This window comes from Sminthopsis crassicaudata, chromosome 2, assembly GCF_048593235.1.
Source record: "Sminthopsis crassicaudata isolate SCR6 chromosome 2, ASM4859323v1, whole genome shotgun sequence".
Taxonomy (NCBI): domain Eukaryota; kingdom Metazoa; phylum Chordata; class Mammalia; order Dasyuromorphia; family Dasyuridae; genus Sminthopsis; species Sminthopsis crassicaudata.
This window is the reverse complement of record NC_133618.1, coordinates 242,833,605-242,840,638: the sequence shown is the minus strand read 5'-3', so window position 1 is coordinate 242,840,638 and position 7,034 is coordinate 242,833,605.

Genomic DNA, 7,034 nt, shown 5'->3' with positions numbered 1-7,034 from the left:
GGACTGAACAATATGTCTCAAATGCCCTTATGTATATACAGATTACCTTCCACAGAATTTTCATGCTATTTGTGATTGAAAAATCCAAATTTATTTGAAAGTATTATTGACTCATAGTGGCTTGAATTTAGATTCAATAACCCTGATTTTGGCCCGCTAACTGTGTCACTGAGTTCATGTCATTTAATATCTTTCAATTTCAATTTCTCAGTCCATGAAATGGAGAAAATAATATTTGCACTTCCTACATAACAGTTGTATAAAACTCAGCACTATAGCCATGGGAACTATTACTATAAGTATATATTTTCTCAATCAAAAGATACTGCATTATGTGAAGGTGCTATTTTTTTTTTTTTAAGGAAAAAGATTATTAAACCATTTACAAATCATTCCTTCCCCTCAAAAGCTTGTAGACCATTGTTTTGAAACATTCAGTGAATACATGTCCTAGTGCTGATTACTCAATTGCCTAATATTCTTTCCCCCAGGATCTGCCTTTGTTTGCCCATTTTCTCCCCATCTTTTTAAAACAGAGAGGAAAGTGGTTGTGTATTTCTTTATATCTGCATTGTAACCTACAATATAGGGTGTCCCAAAAGTTGTAATGTAGTTTTAAACTTGGGACTCCTTGGACCAAACACATTGGAAAGCAGCATAATAATAGAGAGAACATTGGATTTACAGTCATAAGATATGAGTCTGAGTCCTATCTCTAAGATTATAGCCTTGTGAACCAGAATAAATTCCTTCATGTCTCTGACTCTCAATTTCCTTATCTAAAAACAGAGTTGGACTAGGAATTATGAGAGAGTAGAAAGACCATTAAACTTTTCAGTCATTCAACAAACATTTATTAAGCAGTTATTATTAAACACTGAGAAGACCTGCCTTGTCTGTCTGGTCTCGATAAGAAAGGCTTTCTGGAAGCTAGGAATTGCATGGAGTCTTGAAGAAAACTAGGCAACTAAAGCCCCAAATCTGAAATTTCATTGGAATGCTTATTAAGTATGCTATTAAGAACAAATCACTTAACTTTTCTCAGTCTTAGTTTCTTCATTTGTAAAGTGGGAATTATAATACTTGTGTACCTGATAGGATTGTAGCATAGACCAAATGGCTTGTAAATTTTAAATAAGTATAGAAATGTGATTTGTTATTATTTATAATAAATCCTGTTATATGTAAAGTAGAGATTATATTATTTTACATTATGCCTCAGTTATCCACCCTGTATTTTTGCTTTTTAAATTATACAAATTTTAGAAGTTGGCCATCTTTGCCTTAAGGATATAACAAAGCTGGTTTTGTCACACAAAAAGTTAGTGAAGACATAGACAAGAGTTGCAAAAAAGGGGGGACTTAGAAAATGGTAAAATACTCTGGAAATGTGAAGGGCTTTACAAGTCAATTATTTTAAATTGTTTATCAGTCAGGTTTTATCATCAATATTTGACCTCTGGTTATTGCTGTATCTTATTAGATCTTTGCATACTTTATGGGAGTTGTGAAAATACTACAAAAACCTGACTTTGTCCTGTTTTGTTTATTAAAAAACAAATAGAAAAAGAATCAATTGAGTACTCTGTAAACAAGGTCGGCTGGAGTAACATTTGACATCAAGTAACAGTTTAGTAAACAGATAGATGCTTGGAAAAAGCAGATTGGAAAATCTGTTGCTAACTTAAACAAGATGATGAACCAGTAACAAAAATATAGACAGCTGTGAGTTTCCTACACTGGTGTGTGCTCATGAACCTTCTCCATTGATGAATTTTGTTTTAGTGGCAGGTGTGTGTGGGTATGTGGGCAATGGGTTTACAGGATAAGAAGGATAGGCAATAGATTGGTTACATGGTATCTGTCTAGTCTAAAGGAGGTACCACTCTTATTTCACCTTTATAAATTATACTTTATGCTTTGTTTACTTTCCCTTCAACACAGAAAGAAACTCTGAAAACAAAAAAAGAGTAATTGGAAAAAGAAGTTCGGAGAGGACAAGTACAAATATCTAGTTGGAGAGTATGCTAGATGATTGTATATTCTGGAATTTATTCTACTATTTTCTAGAACAAGAAATCAGATGTCCCTTCCTTCCAATTGGGATTTCCCCCATGTTCTGAGAATTTCTGGAGGAAACTGGATCCTAACTCTTGTGAACTGTAAAATTTTAAATTTTTAAAAATTTAAAATCCCCAAAGTCATTCCATAGCAATTCAATTAGATAAGCATTCCCAACACCTTCATTTTAAATAGGTTTGGTGAGATAGGGATCTATTAAAAGGAATAAACATCAGATCTTAGTAGTCATTATTACATTGTATAGATTGTTTTATTTCTGATACTTAAGGAGAGGGGGAAATTTTAATTTTAATTTTCTTTTGATAAAGTTTTGCTTAAATCTATTGTTTATCCAACCTTTGTTTCCATATCTTTCTCTTGTGTTTCCTTTCATGTTGTCACAATCCTGGTAGAAACTTTCATTTTCTTCTTAAGTACAAGTTTCTTCTTTAAAAAAAACATTCCTTTCAGATTTTCCCAGCTACAATGTATGGAATAATGGAAAGAATACTGGACTAAGTGTATAGAAGACAGTTTCTGGTCCTACATTACGTATAATTTCCTATTCCCTAGCCATGATTACTATTTTCATATCAGGACTTTAAAAACAATTTCAAGCTGATTAATATATATTTCATACTGAATGCATTCTGAATACTTATATCCATTAACAAATACTCCTGGATAATTCTATTTCTAAAAACAAAGTAAACATTTAAAATAAAGAAAGGTAAATAAACTTATTTCTTCATGTCCAAAGGAAAAGACATTAGGCTCTCATGAAGGCATTCAAAGAAAGAAAGATAGAAAACTGTTTACTTTCCCAGGAAAGGTTGGGGGAGGGGAAGTCTGTGGTGTCAGCAACATAATTTCAGTCCAACATACCTCTTCCTCATGGGTCTAAGCATTCTCACCCTCAGAGTCCTGGTCCATTTCTTTGGGGCAATTGCTGGCAAATCTGCTCTCTCCACTCCATGTTTCTTCTTATAGCTTTTCCTTCTCCAGTTCCTTGCTACATCTTCCCTTTCTTTAGCTCCATGCTTCTGTCTGCTTATCAGAAACTGACTTCATCTTCTGGTTTTCTCTTGGACTCAGTGAACTAATTGTTAAATATTATTCTAAGACAGCCTATTATATTCTTCATCTTATCCAATTTTTTCCTTTCCAATTTCTTCATAGGATTAATAAGTACCTCATAAAGAGATTACCAGCAATATTAAATTATAGTTAGTTTAATATTTCATTGTGTAATGACCTGGGATTTTAAGGACCACCTCATTATACCATATATGGAAGTGTCTTAGTTTTAAGTGCTCATTAATCAATTAATAAACTTTTATTAAGCTCCTATTATGTGCCAGACACTGTACTAATTGCTGGAAGTATAAAAAGTGGCAAAAACAGTCCCTGTCCTTACAAAGTTTACAACCTAACAGAGGAGATAACAAATATTTGGAAAATAAATTATATATTGGATAAATAAGGAATTATTAGCAAATGAAAGACACATTTAAAAACCAACAACCAAATGCTATCTAATTCTTATTCATAAAAAAGGAGCTATATGGTTTAGTATGGTTTAGTGGAAAGAACTAGTCGATTTGGAGTCACCAGTTCTGCCAACTTGTATGACTTCAGGTAAGGCACTTCATGACTTTTGTTCTCAGTTTACTCATTTAAAAAGTAGAGAAGATGAATTGGATCATTTCCAAGGACCTTTCTGACTTCAAATCCTATGATCCTTCCATGCAAACCTGTACCATAACAACCTTAAACAGGGTATTACTTAACTCTTCTAATACTTTGAAGTAGTTTTATATCCTAAATGTGGAGGTACTAACCATGGTTAATTTGATACTCCTTAGTTTTTTCTACATAGTTCCTATTAATAAAATCAAGTAAGTTGAATTTCTTTGCAAATATCAGCTCTACTTTTAGGGGGGAAATTGCTTAATTTAGAAGTAGTTATCAGCAGCTCAGGTCTTTTTAGTTACCTCATTAGCATGTAATCCCCATAGAGTAAATTTGGGATAGAAAGTAGAAAGAAGTTTCCACATTCTCTTTAAGAGAACAAGAATGTAAATATATGATAATTGAGTTCCCAGAATAAATAAGTTCTGTACCTATTACTAAACAAGCCTAGTTTATATGAAATCAGTTTGGATTCCTTCCTAGAGTGATTACTTATTTAAAATACCTTAGTTATTCCCAGGTCCATCACAGCTATATTGAGGTAATAATTACTCAATTATGATATATACTACTCTCTGATTAAACCATACCAAGACAAATAAATCCACTAGGAAGATCACTTCAATAATGAAACAATATTAATAACAAAGTGACAAACTAATTCACATCCTTTTACAAAGGTATCCAATCTCTTGTTCCAGACATGAATTTGGAGTTTAGATGTACATGGCCATAATATATCATGTAACTATATTCTTTTTCTTATTTCAACTCAATTAAAAGTTTTGCTTCTGCCATCATCACTGCTCACCCCAGTGTAAGCTTTGCTCTGACTTTTTAAACCTTCTGCCTTATGGAGCATTCTTCTACTAGAATCATTATCTGGCAGTGTTGCTGTGCTTTAAACTTTAGAAAAATTTAAACTATTGAAGTTGTAAAATAAGCACCAGGGTTGGTTTTGGGAGAGCAATATATTTGAGAGAGCATGATTGTAAAGGAATATTATATAAAAGTTTGTGACATGAAGCAATCATAACAAGACATCTATCACAAATTACTAATGTTTTGCTATTTTATTATGTGGATAGCACACAGGAATTAGCAAGGAAAAAGATTTTTAACAATAAGGGAGAAAGAAAAACATTTTTGCATATGTGGGTCCCTTTCCCTCCTTTATGATCTCTTTGGGATATAAGCCCAGTAGAAACACTGCTGGATTAAAGGGTATACACATTTTGATAGCTCTTTGGGCATAGCTACAAATTGCTTTCCAGAATGGCTGGATCAATTCACAACTCCACCAACAATCTATTAGTGTCCCAATTTTCCCACATCCCCTCCAACATTTATCATTTTTTTTTGGTTGCCATTTTAACCAATCTGAGAGGTATATAGTAATACCTCAGAGTTGTCTTGATTTTCATTTCTCTAAGCAATAATGATTCAGAGCATTTTTTCATATGACTAGAAATATGCCTACAGTCTTTCATTGAAAATTTATGACCTCTCTTTGTAGCCACTTGTGTGCTAATTTATTGCTCTCCCTTAAATTTATCTAACTTTAAGATGTAAGGTGGAAGAAGTAGTTGAATTAGGAGGCTTCTAAGGCCCCTTTCAATTCTAATGTTTTGACTTTGAACAGTGGACAAATATTTTGTTTCCCTTCCCTCCCCACTACCCCCAGGAGTTTATTAGCAATGATAAGCTTTCAAAGGAGATATAGCTAAAAAAGAACCATTCCTTCAAGTTATTTTACATGATATTATGGGCATACTATGGGATTATACAATACATGTAGAGGTGAGATAGATATGCTATATAGCAGGGGTAAAAAACAAACTAAGTTCTAATCTAGGTTCTGCTGCTTCCTAGATAAGAAATTCTAAGCAGTCACATTTTAATGTTTTTGGTCTTCATTTTTTCCATTTATAAAATGGGAATAGTTTACTTAGTTTACTCATCTCATAGAATCCACTTACTTTCAGTCTCTCTTGGCTTCCACCCTTCTGTCTACAGACATGCTCAGGCAGCTTGTATCTGTAAAAGACCTTCACTTGACCTTTCTACCCCCTCAAGCTATCATTCCAAACCTTTCCTCCTTTTTACAGCATAGATTTAGTAAAAAGCATCTACATTCATTGGCTCCACTTTCTCATTTCTCACTCCTTAAGGTTCCTTGAAAATTAGATTACGACTTCCCTAGTCCATGAACAGGTCCCTTTCCAAGGTGACCAGTGATCTAATTGCTAAATCTGAAGGCCTTTTCTCAGTTTTCATCATTTTCAACTTTTCAGATTTTGACACCTTGACCATTCCCTCCTCTTCATTCTCTTTCTTCCCTCAGTTTTCTTTCTTGGTTCTCCTCCAAGAATTATTTGTTCAATTGTATGTGCTTGCCCTGTTTGTCTGAGATTCATAGACATTAAGTTCCTAGTGCCTCTTGCTTTTCAATTTTATTTTCTGAACATAGATTTGACAATAAAGTTCTTGAAGGTGTACTTTTTTTGCCCATGCACCTGGATTATTGGTAGAGTTCCCAAGGGAGCACACATCCGACTTACACATGTGCTTACATGAAGACTGGAAGAACTAATTTACATAGTGAACTTTTCTAACCATGGGGGATACCTCATGGATGTCCCCAAGTTTGGTAGAGTTCCCAAGGCATGTCTCTAAAAAGATTTCCTCAAGTATTCATTCCTCAATAGTGTTAGAGGCAGCTGGAGCACAGTAAATATATAACTGGGTCTAAAGTCAGTTCAAATCTGTACTCAGACATTTACTACCTGTGTGACTTTGGGCAAAGCCACTTTGCCTCAGTTTTCTCAACTGCCAAATGGGTATAAAAATAGCATCTATCTTTCAGGATCATTGTGAAAATTAAATGAGATAATATTTGTTATAAAAAAAACCCAATACTTGATACACATAGCAGACACTCTTTTCTTTCTTGGAAAAGAAGAGAATTTTATTTTTTTTTAATTAAAACTTTTTAATTTTCAAAACATATGCATGGATAATTTTTCAATATCAACTGTTGCAAAACCCTGTGTTCCAATCCTCCCCTTCTCTCCACCCCATCCTTTAGATATCAAGTAATCCAATATATGTTAAACATGGTAAAATATATATATTAAGTCCAATAAATGCATACATATTTATACAATTATCTTTCTGCACAAGAAAAATCAAATCAAAAAGGAAAAAAAATGAAAAAGAAAATAAAATGCAAGCAAATAACAACAAAAAGAGTAAGAATGCTATTTTTATGATCCACACTC